This window comes from Condylura cristata, unplaced genomic scaffold (assembly GCF_000260355.1).
Source record: "Condylura cristata isolate star-nosed mole 26May11 unplaced genomic scaffold, ConCri1.0 scaffold00006, whole genome shotgun sequence".
In the NCBI taxonomy this organism is placed as follows: Eukaryota; Metazoa; Chordata; class Mammalia; order Eulipotyphla; family Talpidae; genus Condylura; species Condylura cristata.
In genome coordinates this window covers 65,682,556-65,703,375 of record NW_004567107.1, presented here as the reverse complement: position 1 = coordinate 65,703,375, position 20,820 = coordinate 65,682,556, and the positions used below count along the sequence as shown (strand labels likewise).

General features: G+C 39.4%; 1 protein-coding gene across 2 annotated transcripts in view; it reads left to right on the top strand.

Annotated features, from left to right (window-relative positions):
* The first annotated feature begins 2,930 nt into the window (after window positions 1-2,930).
* The window catches only part of GNE (glucosamine (UDP-N-acetyl)-2-epimerase/N-acetylmannosamine kinase), a 50,067-nt gene continuing 32,177 nt past the window's right edge, over window positions 2,931-20,820 (top strand). Inside the window, exon 1 of one of the 2 annotated variants that reach the window (XM_004677788.2) lies at window positions 2,931-2,954. The gene's annotated coding sequence lies outside the window, so the exon portion shown is untranslated. Of the gene's footprint in view, window positions 2,955-19,417; window positions 19,572-20,820 lie in introns of those variants that run through there. The other variant, XM_012721548.1, reaches the window with a different exon arrangement.

The following is a 20,820-nucleotide window of genomic DNA, read 5'->3' as shown; positions in this document are numbered from 1 at the left end:
AGAGAGTGAGAAGCACAATCATTATAAATGTACATGTACCTCTTTATGCATTCGTAGGGATAGATGTGGGATAGATAACTTGAAGCATTAGAAAATATATATTAATAATTTTGATAAACGTTACCAAATTGTTCTCCAAAAAGGATGTAACCTTTATGTTGTAGTTGGCAAAGTTCTTTCTACCCCAACACTACCACCAGTATGATATGTTATCAATCCTTTCAATCTTTTAAACCTAGATAGGCAAAAATAATTCCTCCTTGTTTGTTTTTCCTGATTGCTACTGAGATTGAGCATCTCTTCAAATCTTTATTGGAAAATTTGTACTTCTTCTTCCTAGGAGTTGTTTTTCTCCTCTGCCTTTTATCTTATTAGCTTGCTTATTTTTATTATGCATTGAGAGGAGTGCTATATATGATAGTTCTTAAGCCTGTGTGGTATATGCTACAAATATATTTCCTAGTCTTTTGATGTGAGGAGTATTACAATTGTTTAATAAAATTTGCATTTTCCTATAGATACCAACCCTTTTCCACCCCCATTACTATAAAGATATTGCCCTGCTTTTTTTCCCCAAATACTTCTGTATGGTAAATCTTAAATCAGTCTGGATTTATTTTTGAATATGGTACAAAGCAGGAATTCACTTTACTTCCTTGTGCCTCTCATATTGTCCCAGTACTATTTTTTGAAATCTTTTATTTTCTACCTTCTTCATTTAGCATATATTAAATTCATATGAATACATAGGTCAGTTTCTGAACTCTTTTCTGTTTCATTAATCTATGTGCTTATTCAACTCCAGAACAGCATTGTTTTAATACCTATTGCTTTATAGATTGTTTCTATACCTGGTGAGGTGAAGTCTCCACCTTATTTTTTCTACCTAGCCTTTTTTGAGTTATTTTTGTATATTTCCTGCCCAGGAAATCGAGAAGCACCTTGTCATGTTAGGTTAAAAACCTGGTAAAATTTCCCATTAGGACTGTCTTAAATTTCTAGATTATCTTGAGATAGCAGCATCAGTAAACTTTCAGTAAAGTTTAGAATTTTCTTCAATAAACCTTGCACACTTACTTAAACTAATTCTCTTATCTTCATAAATTTTGTGGATTGGGTTTTTTTTCCTGCAACACTTTCTTATTGTCATTGAGGATTTTGTATTCAGCTACCTTAGTAATTAACTCACTAAGTAAAATAACTACACTCTAAAAAAATAAATGACTTTAATTTTTACTGATAGTCATACTTCATCTATTTTTCTTGTCTTGATACATTGGTAGAGACTGATGCAATGTGAATAGTGATGGCAGTAGCACGAGAAGATTATTTGTGAAGCTTGTTAGAGAGGTTAGTAGTTTTTCTTTAGTGAGATAAGGAAGTTTCGAGATATTCTACATGACAGAAAGAGTTTTATTTTATTATTAAGAAGGGATGAGGAAATTATTTTTCAGAATCTAACACATAGTTTTCTAAAACTAAACTATTCTCACGGACTAAGTAGCAAGTTTTATTTGGTGAGTTGGTATTATTCTTGTTATAGATCGTTGGATTTAATTTACTAATATTTTACTTAAGATTTCTTTTTTATACATGTTCTTTCTAAATTTTTCTCTGTTTTTTGCATAAAAGAACTAGGGTGTAGGCCAGAGGTGAGGGGGAGCAGAGTGGATTCACCAGAGACATAGTGGGGAGCAAAACAGGCAGATCTACTGAAATACACTGCTGAGGGGAGCAGCGGGTGGGTCAAGAGAGTTCTGCTGTGGGTCAGGAGAGGTCTGCTGTGCCATGTGGGTCAGCTCTTTGGTTGGGGATTGAACTCAGGCTGTTGTGGTTATAGTGGTGATAGCACTGAGACTTAAACCCTGGACCACCAGGGAGGTCCTCAGGTTCTTTCAATCAGTTTCAGGGGATAGACATCTGAGGTTGGGTGGAAGGGGAATGAAGCATGTGCACATATGGAGAAGTCAAAATGTAAGCCCAAAGTTAAAAATTAATATATTACATAATTGAGAAACATACATTTTAAAAATCAACTTCACTTCCTTGGTTTGTACCAGCCTGTATTTTTTGTAAATGTAATTGCCTCTTCTAGTCTATATGCTTCTCATCCTATAAAAACAGCACTATAAAGTTTTCTTAAAAGCTGACTACTCCTTATTTTAGCTTTCCTTAAGTCGAAAGTAGAGTCATATAGTAGATAGGCGAGGCTGATGATGTGTTCAAATGAGCATATACCAATGAAATGAAGACAAACAGATCACTAGCCTATATCTGCCATAATTTGACAGTAAAAGTTCACCAAAAGTGCAAGGTCCATCGTTTAGAAAATGTAACAACGTTTTTCAATTGTAATAGCCTACATTAAATGCAACAAATTGATTTTTCTTTCACTCTCTTGACACTAAGGTTGAAATATGTTGAGGTCTATAATTATTAAGGAACTGTAAATCCTCATATTTAATATTTTTATTTACTTTTTGCTTCAAGTAGTATATCAATAACTGTTCTGAATGCACCTATATGTGAAAACAATGTGGATAAGACTATTGAGATTTTAATTGCAGATTTTTCTTTCTACCTTCAAGAAACTCAGAAAAAGTATTTTTCTCTCTTGTGAAAATAAAATCATCAGGTAAAATGGTAAATCAAAAGTAGGGAGAAACTTTTCAGACACCAGGTGTCTTCCTACTTTCAAGCTACTGTCCAGAAATACAGGAAGAATTCAGAGTCACTGTTTTTTTTCTTTTCAGAGAGGCGGGGCTGAAGATTTAATCTCGGGTTTAGATACCTATTACTGAGTGCTTGATGCAGCTAACCAAAGAGAGCCAACAACTGCTCTGCTCATTAATTCAAACAACGCCAGGTACATAGAGCTTGTGCTCTTCAGCTTGAGCTACAGGATGGAAATCAACATGTACCCTTACCGGGAGTCAGGCTTTCAAGGACCTCACGTAAGTAACTTAGCAATTCAGTAGAGCTTTATCATTAAAATTACAATCAGAAAAAAAGAAAGTGGAAAGCTTTCATTTTAATTATATCATTTTTAATGTCATTTTTTTTTTTTTTACTGCTAATTCAGGTTAGTCTTTCTATGGTGGCTATTTGTTTCACATTTGCTATGCTTAAGCTCATGGTCTCCATATTTCTAAAGAAAGAGCTGAAAATGAATGCTTTCTTTCAGTTTGATGTTGTCATCAGATAATTGAGTTCATTTTTATAGTTTGAATCTTCTGCTTCATAAATGTATCTTACTTCCAAAAGGTGCAGTATTTCCTGCAACTATTTGGATTTTTCTTTTGCTTTGAAACATGGTATAGGGAGCTCGTCTGGCTTATACTTCTCCCAGTTATTTAACTATTGACTAACTGACCACACTAGGGAGGTAGGTGTCTACCAAGGAAAATGGAAATTATCGTGTTTATCGACTTGTAAATATGTTGTTAAATGTAGGTTGTTTAACCTAAAGATTTTATTGAGGCATAGGGAAATCCAGATGTTTTAGGTAATCACATTTCATTTTGGCAATTAAAAAAATCATATATATATATATATGTATTCATCTATAGAAGACACAGACAAAAAAAATTAAAACTAAGGAGTCCCAACAAGATATATATATATATACATATATATATACACACACACACGTCTGTATAGATGTGTGATATATGTATGTATGTGTACATATATGTATACACAAATATTCCATTTAAATCATATATAATTGAGTGATGGTTTATGAGAACTTAAAATAAGAACTCTACCATTGAATGATGTCAATGCAACTATTCTCAACAGTCTACTTCTAGTGCATCACTAAACTGATTTCAATTTTCCTTCATCAATGAGAATTTGTTTTTATTTTTTAGTAGCTCTTACACTTATGTTTAAATTCAATGTCAGACTATCTGAGCTTCTTGTTAGGATGCCTTAGTTTTATTAATTAATTTTTTTTTACTTGTGTCTTCTATAACATATTTGTGTCTAGTTGTGTGGTGAAAGTTGCTCTCACTCGCCTCTGACTTGTCTCTCCACTTTTTATGTGACTGTTCTTTTAGTGATCATTAAACTACCTGACGTTTGCTGTTCTATGAGGACATCAACCCTGAAATACTCTATGTGGCCCTTCCATTGTTCTTCCCACTTATTAATCCAAACATACTTTCCAGCATTCCCCAACAAAACCTACCTCCAGCCAGGCTAGTCATCTCTGTATGCTCTCTCATTGCCTTCTCATTATCTTGAAGTGCACCAAGTTCTCTTCACAAATGCTCTACAATGTAAAATTGTTCAGGTCTCAGGGCAGACTGAATATGAGAGCTGTCAAGAATGCCGCCAGGTTACTGGGAGAATAACACCACCATTCCCTGAGGGTTAGATGGAAGAAAGTCTAGGTAAGAGGCAGAAGAAAAGTTTATTTGGGCAGTTTTATTTGAAGCACTTGTATAACACATCCAAATAAAGAAGTCCTGAAAGGAGTGGGATACTTGGGTTTGGGTGAAGAAGACTGGGCTAGAGATTCAGAATTAGGAATAAATGAAAATGGTTGTTAAGCCACACAAGTGGTAGAGTCACGCTAGGAGCCCACTAAAACAACGGGAGAGGAAGGCTCTGTACAGAATTTTTTAAGTGTAGTATAGTAAAATTTTAAAGTATGGATTTGAGGAAGTATAGCAGCAGAGTGCTTATACAGGTAGGTGGGATATCCGGAAGTACAGGAATAAGAAAGTTTCCAGATGAGGGCGTTCCACCCACCAGCAGTTCCCTATCTGTGGCCTTGTCTTCAAGCCTCCCTGTTCCCTGATGCCCAACAATATTAGAATGCAGCCAGCTAATAACCCTCAAGTGGCCTCTGAGTGTTCAAGTGAAAGGCAGTCACGTATCTCTCACTTTGAATAAAAAACTAGAAATAATTAAGCTTAGTGAAGACAGCACATTGAAAGCAGAGCCTCTTGTACTAAACTGTTCACAGACCAGCTGTGAAAGCAAAGAGAAAGTTCCTGAAGGAAATTAAAATGCTACTGCAGTGAAAAGACAAATAAAGTGGAACAGCCTTATTGCTGATAAGGACAATGTGTTCTGGGTAGATCAGCTCAGTCACCATATTCCCTTAAGCCGTAGTAGCTGCGCCAGGTTTTCTAGGTCTCAGCACATCCATGGAGGAGGCTACCCCAAACGGCAGATTTGAGTGTTCTTTTCCTTTTTTTAAAACTTGACAGAGTTCAAACTGTGTCCACTTGCACTCTCAGGGTTGAGAGCATAATGATCCCACTTGGGTCCCGTCCTTAGTGGTCTTCTAGTCTCTGTTGGTAGCATCCTTTCACAGGGCAGTATGTTTGACGACTGCTCTAGCATCCTCCTGCATTTTCTTTCTCCTCCTCCTCCTTCTCATTTTGACTTTCAGATGTTACTATTTAAGAAATACATTTTGTGAAGCATAACTGCCATCGATAACCGGTCCTCTAAAAAAATCTGGGTAAAGTACATTAAAAACTTTCTAGAAAGAATTTACCATTCTGGAGACCATTAAGTACATTGCTGATTCATGCAAAGAGGTGAAAATATCAATGTCCACAGGAATTTAGAAGTTGATTCCCACATGTGGCCCACATGGATGACTTTGAGGGTTTAAGACTTCAGTGGAAGAAGTAGTGGCATATGTGGTGGAAATAGCAAAAAAAACTAGAATGAGAAGTAGAGCCTGAAGGTGTGACCAAATTTCGGCAAGCTCATGATGAAACTCTAAGGGACAAGGAGCTGCATCTCCTGGATGAGCAAGAAAGTATCTCCTTTAAGTGGAATCTATTGGTGAAGATGCCATAAATACTGAGGTTTAGAATATTATAAAAATGAAGTTGAAAGCTGCAGCAGTGTTGAGAAGACTGATTTCAATTTTGAAAGTGTGAGTAAAATGTTATCAAATAGATAATATTTTATGCTACTAAGAAATCTTTTGGGATAATAAGAGTCAATTGACACAGCAAACTATTATTTTAAGACGTGGCCAGAGCAACCCCAAACTTGAGTAACCAGCCCATCATCCATCAGCAACATCAACATCAAGGCAAGACCCTCCACCAGCAAAAAATCACAACTTACCAATGAATAGCATTGTTAGTAATAAGATATTTTTAAATTAAGGTATATACACACTGTGTTTTTACACACAATACTATCAATACTATTACACACTTAATAGGAAGGGTAAACATAATTTTTATATGCACTAGGAAACAAAAGTTCATATGACTTCTTGTATAGCAATGATCTAGAACTAAACTAGAATTATCTCTACTATTGCAATAGTGTTGCCGGTCACCCAGTATAAAGCAGAAGCCTCAATCATTCTCTCACAGCTTCACCTCTCACCCTCACCCCTACCATCAACTCCTGTCCATTCTGCTCACGTTCATTTGATTGTATCCTCTCTTACTTCCCATTACTGCCACCTGTTACTTCTAACTGGCATCCCTTCTTCTCCCCAATCCATTTTCCATGACTTGAATTAAGCAAATCGGATCATGTCACTTCTTTGACTAAAAACTCTGGCAACTCAAGTGAAGAGAAAGAAAATCTGACCTCTTTAGAATGGCACCACATGTAGCCTTGCTGATGGGGCCAGATACCACATCTCAGCTGCTTCCAGTTACTCTGCTTCTACATATTTATCTTATAACATCACAAAGTTTCCCCTTCACCTGCAAATCACTGTGCTCTTTCACACTTGACTCACTATAATGACTGAGCAATAGTGTGGTACCTCTAAGATACTATGCTTGGGTGCTAGAGGAGGGTAGGTGTGAAAAGTTGAACACAAATGACTTGGACTAGCCATAGAAAAAGGAGTAGGTTGGCAATGAAACTGTGATAAGAGACATGATCCCCTGCCCCCCTCACCCCCATTTGGCTCAATGCTTATTAGACTGTTTCTTGAATCTATCACAACTTAAGGAATTGTAGGGAGACAAGTATAACTTACAGAGCTAACTTTCAGGAATTTAATATCTGATGAAATAGGACATGCAAGTAATTAATTAGTAATTAATGACAATCAGATAATTAATATGACTGATTTTCTCAATTTCCTTGTAAAATATCAGCTTCATGACTTCACAGTCATAGGCAGAAACATTCAAAGACCAGGTAAATAATTGTCTGAAATGAGTAGTCAAGATAAGTGCGATAGTGGGCCCTCCCTGGTGGCGCAGAGAGTTAAAGCGCAGCACTAAGAAGCTAAAGCCACTTCAGCATGAGTTCGATCCCCACCTGCCCCAGAGGTGACCCACATGGCCAGCAGACCTCTCCTGACCCGACCGCTACTCCCCTCAGCAGTGTACTTCGTCAGTCGGCTTGTTCTGCTCGCCACTTTGTCTCTGGTGAAGCCTCTCACCGCCTCTGTACCTCAGGCCTGTACCCCAGTTCTGTATGAATAAATAAAATTTAAAAATATTTTAAAAAGATAAGTGCTATAGTAATTTAGTATAAGATTATTTGGGGAGAGGGTGTTCATATGAAATGTCACAACAAAGATAGTCCTTGAAGCCTAAGCAGGATGTAAGTAGCATAAGAAATAGCCTTCTGATCCTGGGTAATAACAGAGCAGGGTGTGTTCTGGGCAATAAGTTCTGGGTAGGTAAATGTTGGTAAGGACAGAAAGGGGGTCAGGATGGGAAGAGGCTGGGGGCCTTAAATGCTAAACTTGATCCCCTAGCCATACTTTACATAGCTGGGAATGGGGAACCATTGATGCCTTCCTTATGAAATGACTTGATGAAAAAAGTCTTTAAAGGGAATTAATCAGGCAGGACTGTGCAGTACAGGCTAGAGAAGGGGAGGATGGCAGATTGGGAGAGCAAGTAGAAGCACAGTAAGTTAGATCTGAGATGTCCAATTTCCTTGATTCTAAGATACTACTGACATAACAGATTTTTGTAATAAAACTCTACCATTAATGTATACATGGATTATAAAATAAACTTTGACATTAGGTATGTGAAATTATGAAAAAAAAAATAGCATTGCAGAGTTAAGGAAATAAGAGGATGGAGATAGTGGGCTAGAGAAGTGATGGTAGGAATGGGAAGGAGTTGATACAAAATAATTATGAAAAACTGAAAAGACTGGATGTTAAAACTCAGAAGATAATAAAGAAGATTAAAAATGACTGCATCAAAGAAACAAGTTGGTAATATTAAAAGAAATGGGCAAGTAGAGAGGAAAAACAAACAAACTAACTAAATCTTATAGACTGAGTTTAAGATGAGGCTCACTAGCTGGTAGCTGAAGATGTAAGCCTGGAGCTCAGAAGCAGATGAGGCTAGCGTACATATCCTGGAATTCTCTACACTGAAGTCAAATGGAAGACCTGTCAGAATGAAATTCTGAAAGATCATGAATACAGAGAAGAGCAGCAGAGGTAAAACAATAAAGGAGTGCCCCCTATAAGGGCACAAAGCAAAGCAGGGTTAGAAAGGTTGAAAGAGATTCATCCCAGAAGAAGGGCATAAAAGACCTAAAAGTGTGGTTGAGGCCTTATGCTCATGCACATGACCTAACAGATGTTGATTATGCATATTTGGCTGTCTTAGGCATCCGCCAGGTATTAAGATGCCCACTTGGGTCCCTCCCTGGTGGTGCAGTGGGTTAAAGCACAGCACAAAGAAGCTTAAGCCACTTCTGCATGAGTTCTATTCCTGCCTGCCCCGGAGGAGATTCACATGGCATGGCAGACCTCTCCTGACCCACCCGCTGCTCCCCTCAGCAGTGTACTTCGTCGATCTGCCTGTTCTGTACCCCACTCTGTCTCTGGTGAATCCTCTCACCCTCCGCATCTCTGGCCTGTACCCCAGTTCTGTACAAATAAATAAATCTTTTAAAAAAAAAAAAAGATGCCCACTTTACTACTCCCTGTGGGACTGCCACCTTCATCCCTCACTGCCCATTTATCACCAAATGCGGGCTCTTTCTCTTCCATTTTGACTTCGGTGTAGAGAATTCCGGGATATATACGCTAGCCTCATCTCTCTTCTGAGCTTCAGGAATTTGTGACCAGTTTACTTTACTCAGTCCTCAGCCTATCTTGATAACTTTCCCCAAAGGTTTGTTGCTGGTACTGAGTGCTGTTGATCACTGTTGATCATAGTCAGATTCTTTAAAGAACTTAATCCCCATTCTTTAATGAGCGGTTATTTTAGAATGTAATTTTGTTAATGCAACTTTTTACAAAAATGTCAAAGATAAAAGGCAAACAAGCTTTTAATACTTTTCCAGTTCATCTGGAATGACTGTGCCAGTTACATTTGGAGTTCCTATCAATCAGGGATGAGTGAGCACTCTCTGCCCTCATTTCCTTAGCAGACAGGTAAGAAATAAAATTATTTATTGGCTTGACATAAGACACTTTCATAGCCCATACAGGAAAATACATTTTTAAGTCCTGATCGATGGGAAAATTTCACAAAAACAAACACACAGCCATCATATTTGTTTGTACATCTCTTCTAGAATTGAGAAAGCTAACATAGGGACAGCTCACCACACATATGCTTAGAAAGTAGCTCAGCTGATAAGGTAAACCGATTAACAATTGGAGATAAGAATAGTGACAAATGGGGCCCTTCCTGGTAGTACAGTGGGCAAAAGTGCAGCACTGCAAGCTAGAGCAGCCGCTTCAGTGCGAGTTTGATCCCTGGCCCCGGAGTTGATCCACATGGTGCAGCAGATCTCTCCTGTCTCGCCCACTGCTCCCCTCAGCAATGTACTTCTCAATCTGCCTTTTCTGCTCCCCACTCTGTCTCTGGAAAATCTTCACTGCCGCTGCACCTCTGGCCTGTACCCCAGTTCTGTAAGCATAAATAAATCTTTAAAAAAAAGAATAGTGACAAATGGTATTTTAATATGAAATTCAAAAAGTTTCCTTGTCCAGTTATGAATATCTTAATTATTGTTTGTAATCTTGAAATCAGAAAGCATATCTTACAGCTTCATGTTCTCATAAATGTGAAATTGACCTATACAGCTTAGTTATTATTTTCAGCCAGTGAAAACTTAATCTTGCTATGCATTTCCTAAGATGGGGATCCCTTTCCTATCTCTACAGTGTATCCTTATCAGCAAGAGCAATTTTCTCTGCTCTGGGAGGTGCCCACATAAATGGTTAGACTTTAAACAATCTGGCAGATACAGGTGTGCTTTTCCTCTTTATGCTCAAGAGATTGTCAATGAAAAGTGTTGTGGCTGACATACATAGATGATCAACTAATCTATGACAAAAGGGCAATGAATATGCAATGGAACAGGGGTGGTCTTCAATAAATGGTGCTGGGAAAATTGGATTGCCTCACACACAAGAATGAAACTAGATTACTACCTCATACCATACTCAAAAAAACAACTCAAAATGGATAAAAGATTTCAATATAAGATCTGAAAATAAAATATGTGAGAAAAAACACAGATAAAATATTCTATGACATAACCTCAGAAAAATCTTTGAGGACTCATCTCCAGAAGCAAAGAAGATGAAGGAAAAGATAAATATTTGGGACCACATCAAACTCCATACAGAAAAACAGACACTAACCAAAACAAACAGACACCCTACTGATTGGAAGAAAATATTGACATGCACCTGATTAGGGACTGATATCCAAGATCTACAAAGAGCTCACATGATTGAACAAAAACAAATCAAACAATCCAGTTTAAAAAATGGGCAGGAGAGCTGAAGAGACATTTCTCCAAAGATATGCAGGTACACGAAAAAATGCTCAACATCCCTTATAACCATCCCCAAACCACAATTAGATAATACCTTACTCTGGTGAGAATGGCATAAAAAGATGGCAACAATAAATGCTGGTGAGGAATGGATAAAAAGAACTCTTCTTCTACACTGCTAATGGGAATGCAAACTGGTCCAATCACTATGGAAAGCTGTGAGGAAGACCCTAAAAACTACTAAAAATGGAGCTACTGTATTCCACTGCTAGGAATCTATCCATAGGACACAAAAACATTAATTTAAAAGGAAACCTGCATTCCTGTGTTTACTGTTTACTGTAGCACCATTTACAGTAGCCAGGATATGGAAACAACCTACATGTCTATAAACAGATGACTGGATCAAGAAGATGTGGTACACATACACAATGAAATGCTAATTAGCAATCAAGCGATAAAACTCACACCATTTGCAGCACCATGGATGGAGCTGGAAGGGAAATAAGTCAGAAGGGAAAAGAAAAATATCAGATGGTTTCACTTATAGGAGGAACATAGCAAAACCAATAAGGGGTCAGAAGAAAAAAAAGTCAAAGCTAGCAAATGAATTATAGATCTGAAACATGAGAGGGAAGAGCACAACGGACACGGTACACAGATGAGGTGTTGATGGGGGGCGGGGTGTATGGGGAGTACACCTGAAGGGAGAATATTACATAGAAATGAACAATGATATAAGAAAGAAAAAGTGTGTGGTTGAGATATGGAGGGGAAAAGCTATGGAAAGAATATTTATTAATCAGAAATACTCAGTATAATGTGATGAATTGCTTTGTTTTATTGTATTTTTTCATGTTGGTTGTTTTCCTCATGGTACCATCCTCTTTCCCTTCCACTTTCTTCCTTGCTCTCCCAAACAACACAGCAGACAGCACAGCACTCTCTTCCATGGAACTCAGCCTCAGAGTAATTTTCCACACGGTTCACTAGATAGCCACTATCAGTTGGAGTTGGTAATCAAAGTGATGGGGTTTGGGTTTCTTCCTGGTTTGTAGTTTTGTTGTATATTCTGATGCCAGAAACAAGGCATCTTAAAAAAAAGAGTGTTTATTTTGCACAAACACGTGGATTGGAATCAGAGGGGTGTTTGGGTTCCAGGACAAGTCAGAGTTTATCCTCTCCCACTGGCCCACCTACGCTAGTATATCTATGTCTGTGTTTTTAATATGCCCCATATTTCAGGTCACTTCTGACTGACCAATCCTCCTTGTATCCCATACTGCAAATGATGCAGAGAGCTGATTTAACATGCACAGTTCGTTACTACTGTGTCTTATTACTAAGCACAGCCTTGGCAGCTTGGTTCATGGATCATGTGGCAGCAGCCCACAGGTGCTGGTGATATTCTCTTTCTTTCATTGGTAGTTATCCAGGGGTGTTCATGAAAATTCAGAATTCAACACAGGTTTTCTATATACAAAGGTCTTTACTATTATTATGTTGAAATCTGTTTTTAAAAACTTGTCCAAGCTGATCTCATTTTCGTTTTTTGAAAGTTTTACTAAACTAGTACACCAGGAGAATGTAATAGATATATCTTCATTTTAAAAAAGATCTCTTCTTTAAAAAATTCTTAAGACACTTATGTGTGCAATTCAGATAGGTTGGCTGGAATAGAAGAGTTAGTGAATTGTTAACTAGTGATAAAACTCAACTTGAAGATAAGCTTGTGTTATAAAGCATAGGGGCTCTGTTTATAGTATAGTGGCTAAGCATGTGGACTTAAAGGCTGGATTCCTCTGCTTAACAACTGTGTGACCTCAGACCACTTTCCTTTCTGTTTCCCTTTCTGTAAAATGAACCTATATCTTAAGATTCTTATGAGCACTGAGTAAAGATAAGGTGTTTAAAACAGTAGGCTATGGGGCCCTCCCTAGTGGCACAACAGGTTAAAGCGCAGCCATAAGAAGCTAAAGCCACTTCAGCATGAGTTCGATACCTGCCCTGGAGGTGACCCACATGGCGCTGCAGACCTCTCCTGGCCCACCTGCTGCTCCCCTCAGCAGTGTACTTCATCAGTCGGCCTGTTCTGCTCCCCACTCTGTCTCTGGTGAATCCTCTCGCTGCACCTGCACCTTTGGCAGTTCTGTACCCCAGTTCTGTATGAATAAATAAATCTTTAAAAAAAAAAAAGGTTACTACTATCTATAGAGGCTATGAGTAGAATTTATAGAGTTAGAGTACTTTATAATTAAATCAACAGATACGAAAAGGAAGACAAGTCCTGTTGATGAAATGGCCCTACACTGGCCAGATGATACTTAGGTCTGTCCCTCTGATGTCCTCACATGAGACAGTCTCTTATGGTCTAGGGTCCCAAGAGTCTAACTATGCCCTGAATGCTTACCATTATAATTCTGTTCATGGAATAATCTACAAAAATCCTACAAACCCGTAATACTTTTTAAACAGTCATTTTTATTGAAGTAACACTGCATTGCAGCATTATATAAAGTTTTGAGTATGTGCCACTGTAAAGCAGCATCTGTAACACACTGCTTGGATATACAAGTTATCTGTGCACACTACATTAAATTGACCACTATAAGGCCAATTCTATCCTTCATCAATTGACCCTTTTTAAAAAAAGATTTCTTTATATAGCTTACAAAACCAGAGTACAGGCCAGAGGTGTGGTGGGCGAGAGGATTCACCAGAGACAGAGTGGGGAGCAGAACAGGCAGAATGACAAAGTACATTGCTGAGGGGAGCAGTGGGCAGGTCAGAAGAGGTTTGTCATGCATGTGGGTTAGCTCCCTGGCCGGGGATCAAACTCATACTGCAGTGGCTTTGGAGAGCTTCGTAATGTGGTGCTTCAACCCGTTGCATCACCAGGGAGAGTTCACAGTTGAACCTTTTATCTGATTTATCTACCCCCTTCTTTTCTGGTATCCACTAATTTGGCCTTATATTCTAAATGTGTGTGTGAATATGTGTGTGTGGCTGTCTCAAAATGATGACCAGAGTGAGTCTAGTTAACATCATCACCAAAAACAGTATGATGATATCTGTGTAGCTGCATTCCCCTCCCTTCAACCTGTAGCTTTAGCTTTTTTGTTAGAAAAGTAGAAATAAGAATCAAATACAAAACCTGCTTTGTTCTCCGTGTATGATTTATTCTGCAACTCTATTCCCGGAAACCTTGAGAACAGACTGTGTTACATGTCTAACAAAATTCTTTGTGCCCCTTTGAGGTAACATCACTGGCAAACATCTTGCTGGTTGTTACAGGTTATTAACCCCAAAAGAACATTCTCTGCTGGAAAAGATAAACACTGGGAGCTCTGCAATTCTCATGGACAAGGAAAGCTCTCCCACCACCTACCTCCCAGAAGTAAGAGATCAAAGTGTCACCAAGGAGAGACAGGCCAGACTCAATACCCAGCCCAATGACAGAGAAAAGGCCTGTGAGAGAAAATTCACCAAAATCTTGGAAAGTACCACATGCAGAACTTGCAACCTGGGTTTCCTGGAAGTGGCAGAACAGCCACTTTCTGGAAGTGGCAGAACAGGGGAGGTTCCTGTGGTGGCCACTGCCTACAGCTATTGCTGGACAAACAGGTACCTGCTGCTTGGCCAGCTCCTGCCTGCCAGGCCCAACTAAGTTCTGAATGTGAGCTTTGTAAACCAGAGCTAGTCCCCCTCAACAGGACACTCAATCTTCATAGATCACAATAGGCAGCAGAAAGGAGCAACAGGGAGGCGGGTGGGACTTTAGGACAACTGAAGCACCAGAGTTTGTTGCGGAGGAAGAGGAGAGGAAGCAAAGATGACCAACCTCACTTCTCAGCAAAATTCAAACAGAGAATCAAAGCCCCAAATTTCCTCCAACCCCCATCACACATCAAGGTAAACTAAAAAGAGAAACAAGTGAAACTAAATCTGCGGTGCCCCAACCACAAAAAAAAAAAAAAAAAAGAAGAAGCAAATATGGCAACATACATGCATAGGAACATCCAGACACAAGATGGAAAAACAAAATGGGAAGTAAAGAAGTTCTGGAATATACAGAAATGATATAAAATAGAGGAACTATAAAGCAAGGATTTTAAAACAATATTTAAAATGCTAAATGGAAGGCCAGGCAAAGGCAGTCAGACAGGTGCAAAAGGAAATCCAGGAAAAAAAAAAAAACTCTCCATCAAAAAGACTAAAACAAAAGAAAAAAAAAGGGTAGAGAGACTCTGAATGTAGTTTAACTGGCATAATAAAGAATTTCAGAAATAGAAGATTCAAGTATACAAATCACCTAACTAGAAAAAAAAAACAAGACAGGAACAATGAAGAAACTCAGAAAAGGATGATGAAACATGGAATGAGTATTCTAGAAGGCAAAGAGGAAGAGAGAAGGGAACAGCGACTTCATTCAAAGAAATAATATCTGAGAATTTCCCAAGCCTAAGGAATAAATTCAGTCTTGATGACCAGAAAAGAAACATGACCCAGACCAACACATGTCATTGTAAGATTACCAAAAATTAAAAAATTTCCACAAAAGTAAGATAAAGAAGGTAATTTACAAAAGCACCCAAATTAGGCTTTCCTCAGATTTTGCAACAGACACTCTCCAGGCAAGAAGAAAATGGAAATAAATGTTCACGATCCTAAAGAACAAGAACTACCAGCTAAGAACCTTCTATCCTGAAAAATTATCATTCAAATATGAAGATGAAATAAAGATTTCCCCAGTCAAACAGAAGCTAATGGAGATATCACCACCAGACCAAAAGTCCTTCTATAAGAAACATAAAACCGTAAGTGAAATAACAATGGGGATACAAAATTAGAAGAATAAGCAAGGATATTATGAATTGATAACAAAACATTAAAAGGGAGGAACATTAAAAGGGATGGAGAACCTTTATAGATAAATGTTGGAGCAGATGCTAGTTCACAAAAGACTTATTTAGACAGTAATTTAAGCATAACTCAAGATCCAGAACAGAGGCTCACAGGTGGAGAAAAAAAGAAATTGAGAGAAGCACTAGGGAAAGCCATACAGAAAGAGCAGAGAGAAACAAAAGGAAAAAGAAACAACAACAACAAAAAAAATCAGAATGACTGATAATAAACAGTATGTATCAATAATGTGAATGGTCTGAACTCACTAATTAAAAGAAGGCAGTGAACAGCAAAGTTCACCCAGACAAAAACAAAGTGAACAATCCAGGTGAAGGTCTTATAAGCAAATAATGAAAGAAAAGCAGGAATTGTTAACATTATATCAGATCAACTAAATTTTCAGCCAAAAAAGATAACCAAGATAAAAGATGAACACTTGTATAATGATCAAGAGAACAATTCAACAAGAAGGTATAACTATTACTAATATTTTTGCTCCTAACACAGGAGCATCTAGTTATATAAAAGCAACTGTTACCAGACCTAAAACAACATAGTAACAAAATCACAATTATTGTCTCAGACCTCAACACACCAGTGATATGAAGGGACAGGTCATTCTGACAAAAAATAAAGGTGTTAAATGAAGTGTTAGATTAGATGGATTTAATGGACATTTACATAACTTTCTATCACAAACAAATAGATCACAGATTGGGGGAAAAAACATTTCAAAAAATATATAAAAATGACAGTTATATTAAACATCTACTCAAATCACAGTGGGGAAAAAGCTAGAAATTAACCACAAAAAGAATCCAAAAATAAACTAAAACATGTGAAGACTTAAAAAAAAAATGCTTCTGAACAACTTCTGAACAAATATGGAGACTAGTGAAAATGGAGAAACAGGCTACCAGATCTAAGATCAGTAATCAGGAGCTATTCTTTGAAAAAATAAACAAAATTGACAAGATGGAGCCAGACTTAGGAAGAATGGAAAAGTAAAAACCCAAATAAATGGAAATGGAAATGAAAGAGGTGAAATTACAACAGATATTGCAGAATACATAGAATGCTAAGAACCTACTATGAATGTCTCTATTCAAATTGTACACCTTGATGAAATGAACAAATTTTTCAAGTCAGCCTTCCAACACTGAATCAGGATGAAATACACAGCTTAAACAGTTCAGTCACAAACACAGAAGTTGAAATAGTAAAAAAATATTTAAGGAACAAAAGTTCAGAACAAGTCCAGCAAATTCTACTAAAACTTCAAAAATGACCTAATACTTGTTCTTCTCAAACACTTCAAAAATAAAATAAAATAAAATAAAGCTCCTAACACATTCAATGAAGACATAACCCTAATCCCCAAATCAAACAATGAATGACAGTACAAAACAAAAAACTATAAGGCCAATATCCATGATGAACAAAAACAAGAAAATCCAGTCAGTCAAATACAGCAATATATTACAGTCATCCACCATGCTCAAATACACTTTATCCCATGTATACAAGGCTGATTTAACAAGGTCAACAAAAAGATAAAAACCACTTGATCATTAAAAAAAAAACAAAAACAAAAACCACTTGATCACTTCAGTAGATGCCGAACAAGCATTCAACAAGATTCAATCGCCATTCAACATTCAATAAAATGGGAATAACTGGAACTTACCTAAACATTATAAAAGCCATTTATGACAAATCTACAGCCACCATAAGGCTAAATGGTAAAAAGCTGAAAGTGAAAGCACTGAACAAGGCAAGAGTTCGCTGCCACCACTACTGTTCAGTGTTGCACTGCAAGTTCTAGCTAAAGCAGTTAGGCAAGAAAATATATAAAAGGGATCCAAACTGGAAAAGAAGTGAAACTGTCATTACTAGCAGACTGAGGAGATATATATATTCACAGAGAATCCCAAAAAAACTCTACCAACAAATGACTAGAAATAAGTGAATACAGTAAAGTGAGGGATACACCATTCAGACACAAAAATCAGTTGCATTTTTATATGAAGACAATGTAGCAGAAGGAAGGGATATAAGGAAAGCAATCCCCTTTACAATCACTTTAAAAAAAATTTAAATACCTCGGGGTAAAAGGTATTTCACCTCCATAAGAAGATGTGAAAGAATCTATATAATGAACATTGTAAGACTCTGTTAAAGAAAATAAGACACAACGAAATAGAAAAACATACCATGATGGGGCATCATTTATTAAAGACAATACAAATCAAAACCACAATGAGGAATCACCTTCCCACTCTGAGAGTGGCTCATATCAAAAAGAATGGAAACAAAGGTTGGTGAGGATGTACAAGAAAAGGCACTCTCACTCACTGTTGGTGGAAACGCAAGTTGGTACAGCCTCTATGGCAAACAGTATTGAAATTTCTTAAGAAGATTAAAAAGGAGCTCCCGTATGATCCAGCAATACTTAGGTTACTTATCCAAGTATGAAAATTCCAATACTTGTATACACCTATGTTCATGGTAGCACTGTTCACAACTGCCACAACAAATGGATAAAGGAATTGTGGGTCTATATATCAACATATATTTAACAGAATATATTCAGTAAAACACTACACAATCGTACAGATTGTGCAATCATGTCTTTTGGGACAAAAGGGATGAACGGCAAGGTAATTATGCTAAATGAAGTAAGTCAGAAGGTGAGAGGTATTGGATAGTTTCATCTGTGGACAAAAACCAGCCAAAATACTACAGGAACAAATCTTGAACTTAACAATTTACTGGTTACCAGAGGGAACAAGGGGAATGAGATGATGGCAAAGAGTGGGGGTGAGGGAGGGTGTATTGGCAGGATGGGTTGGTGGAGGGTGAGTGGCCATAAACACAGATGGGTGAGTAAAGAGGTAACCCCAAAATTAAAAAACTAAAGAAATGATAGCACTTCCTTATACAAAACCCTTTTAATGGCTTGTCCTTTTGTGGCTGATAGTACCTCTTAGTGACCGTAAGCCAAGCTACAGGGGAACTAACAATCCATCAAAATTTCGTCTGTCATTCATTGGAAAACGTGACTAAGTGCAAAAGTTTAGATCTGAAATTTGCTTATAGCAATTTTAAGACCGTCAACCCGTTTCCCTGAGTTTGTTGTTTCACAGTGAGTTTTGTTTTACCTGGTAATTTATTTAATGGTTGTAGGAAAATGTTTCAATATGTGTCACCAATTCATTCAAGGTTCATGTCAATCATGATTCAAGAGTTTGAAAACATCATTAGTTTCCAAGCTGGGCAAGTCTTTCTGGGTGCCTGTAGGTTACAGGACGGGCGGGCACACGCACGTGAATCCGAAACAGCTCGTCGTCAGGGTCAGGTCAGGCGGCTCCCTGCCGGGGTCATCTGCCTACGCCAGTGGGGGCTCCGCGTGCCGGGTTCTTGGCAGTGGGTTTTGGTCCTGGCTTGTGGAATACCCGAATGGAAGACGTGAGCTACACCACTGCGGGCGCCAGGCCAAAAGAAGGGGTCGCGGCAGCCTGGGTTTTGGGAGCGTCTGCGCGGCCGGCCTCGGAGAAGGCTGCACCTTGGGGCGATGCACCCCGGGGCTGGCCGGGCTGGCCCGGCTGGCAACGCCACGACACCGGAAATCGCTGGCAGCCTCCGCCCCCGGCCGCCTCAAAAACCGTTGGTAAAGGATAGGCGCCCTCGGACACAGCCAATCACGAGCTTCCTTTCGGGTGACGTAAGGGCGTGTTCGTGGATTCGGTGCTCCCGGTCTTGACGTGCCAGGGTGTGCGGGGGGCCGGGGTCGAGCGACGAGTCATCGACCCGCGTGGCCGAGTTGAGGAAGCTAAGGGGCGGACTATCGCCCCGCAAGCTTTTTGGCGCCGTCGGGGTGTAGCCGGCAGTGAGCAGAGGCGGAGGCTGGGAAGAGAACCTCGGACCCGTGTCTGGCGAGACTGGTGCGTCAGCCGACCTGTGGGAGGACAGGGGTGGGGGCGGACTCGGACTCGGCGGGCAAGCTGGCTCTGGGAGAGCATCCTCATGGGTCGGCTCCAGGGCCTCAGCTTCCCGGCTCGCGCCTGGGCCTGCCCCAGTGCCTCGCGGGCTGGTCAGCACGCCACGCTATTCAGCCCGGTTCCACGCTCCGTCTGGTGACGGGGTGGAGCGCCAGGTCCGGCGAGGACCCCGGGTGAAAACTGGGGAGTTTGGGGAGGGAGCGTTAGAAGGCGGCCGGACCTGGCTCCATCCCCCCACAGGCGTGCTAAACGTAGTGACGGTCCTGACACCCAAGTGTGCTGATGGGGCGGCAGTCCAGTTGCCCCGGGGTGGAAAGAGTTGGGTCGAAAGGTAACTGGAAGGTCTCCGTACAAGCCGAAATCCACTTTCTGAGCCTGGACTTCCTCGGCAGTTTGATGTGCGTTTGCTATCTCTCCCCTCCCCCACCTCCGCACCCCCATTCTGAGTATGCCAGTGAAATTGTTGGCAGCATTAAGAGTGTTCTTTGCTTCTCTGATAGATAGGGGTGAGGCACAGCTTAGTGATATAGATAACTGGTTAACCCAACTCTAGAAGTTCTGCGAGAAGCCACATCTATTAGTAATTAGAGCTCATTTCTTTCTTATTCCTGAGTCTCATCCCCTCTGCACCGAGGTTCTGAGGAAAGGTAATATCATGTTTTCTTCATTGCCATGGTGCCTGGCAGGACCAGCTACGGCAAGGTTCACCTGGATGTTTATGGAATGAACAGACACAAAGGCAAACTCTGGGTGTAGGTAGCCTGAGTACAGGGCTCAGTTTTTGTTTCTGACAATTAACTGTGATTTGGCACAGGTGAGCTTCTTTCTGCTGCACCCCAAGTGTCCCTAGTATAACAGGGCTAATCAAACAGGGCTGTGAGAATGAAATGATTTAGTGTTTGTAAAGCTGTTAACACGGTGCTTGGCAAATGTTACTGTTCTGATTTGCTCAGACAATTGATGGGACTTTTTTTTTTTTAAGTCGATTATCTTTTGCTGTATTTATAATGGCCAGTCTTAAGTTGAGAGAAAGCAGAAACGAGTTGTCAAGAATTAGGTTTCCGGCCCTCCCTGGAGGCCCAGCGGGTTAAAGCACTGCACTAAGAAGCCAAAGCCACTTTCGCATGAGTTCGATTCCAGTGGCCTCTCGCCTGCCCCAGAGGTGACCACATGGCGCAGCAGACCTCTCCTG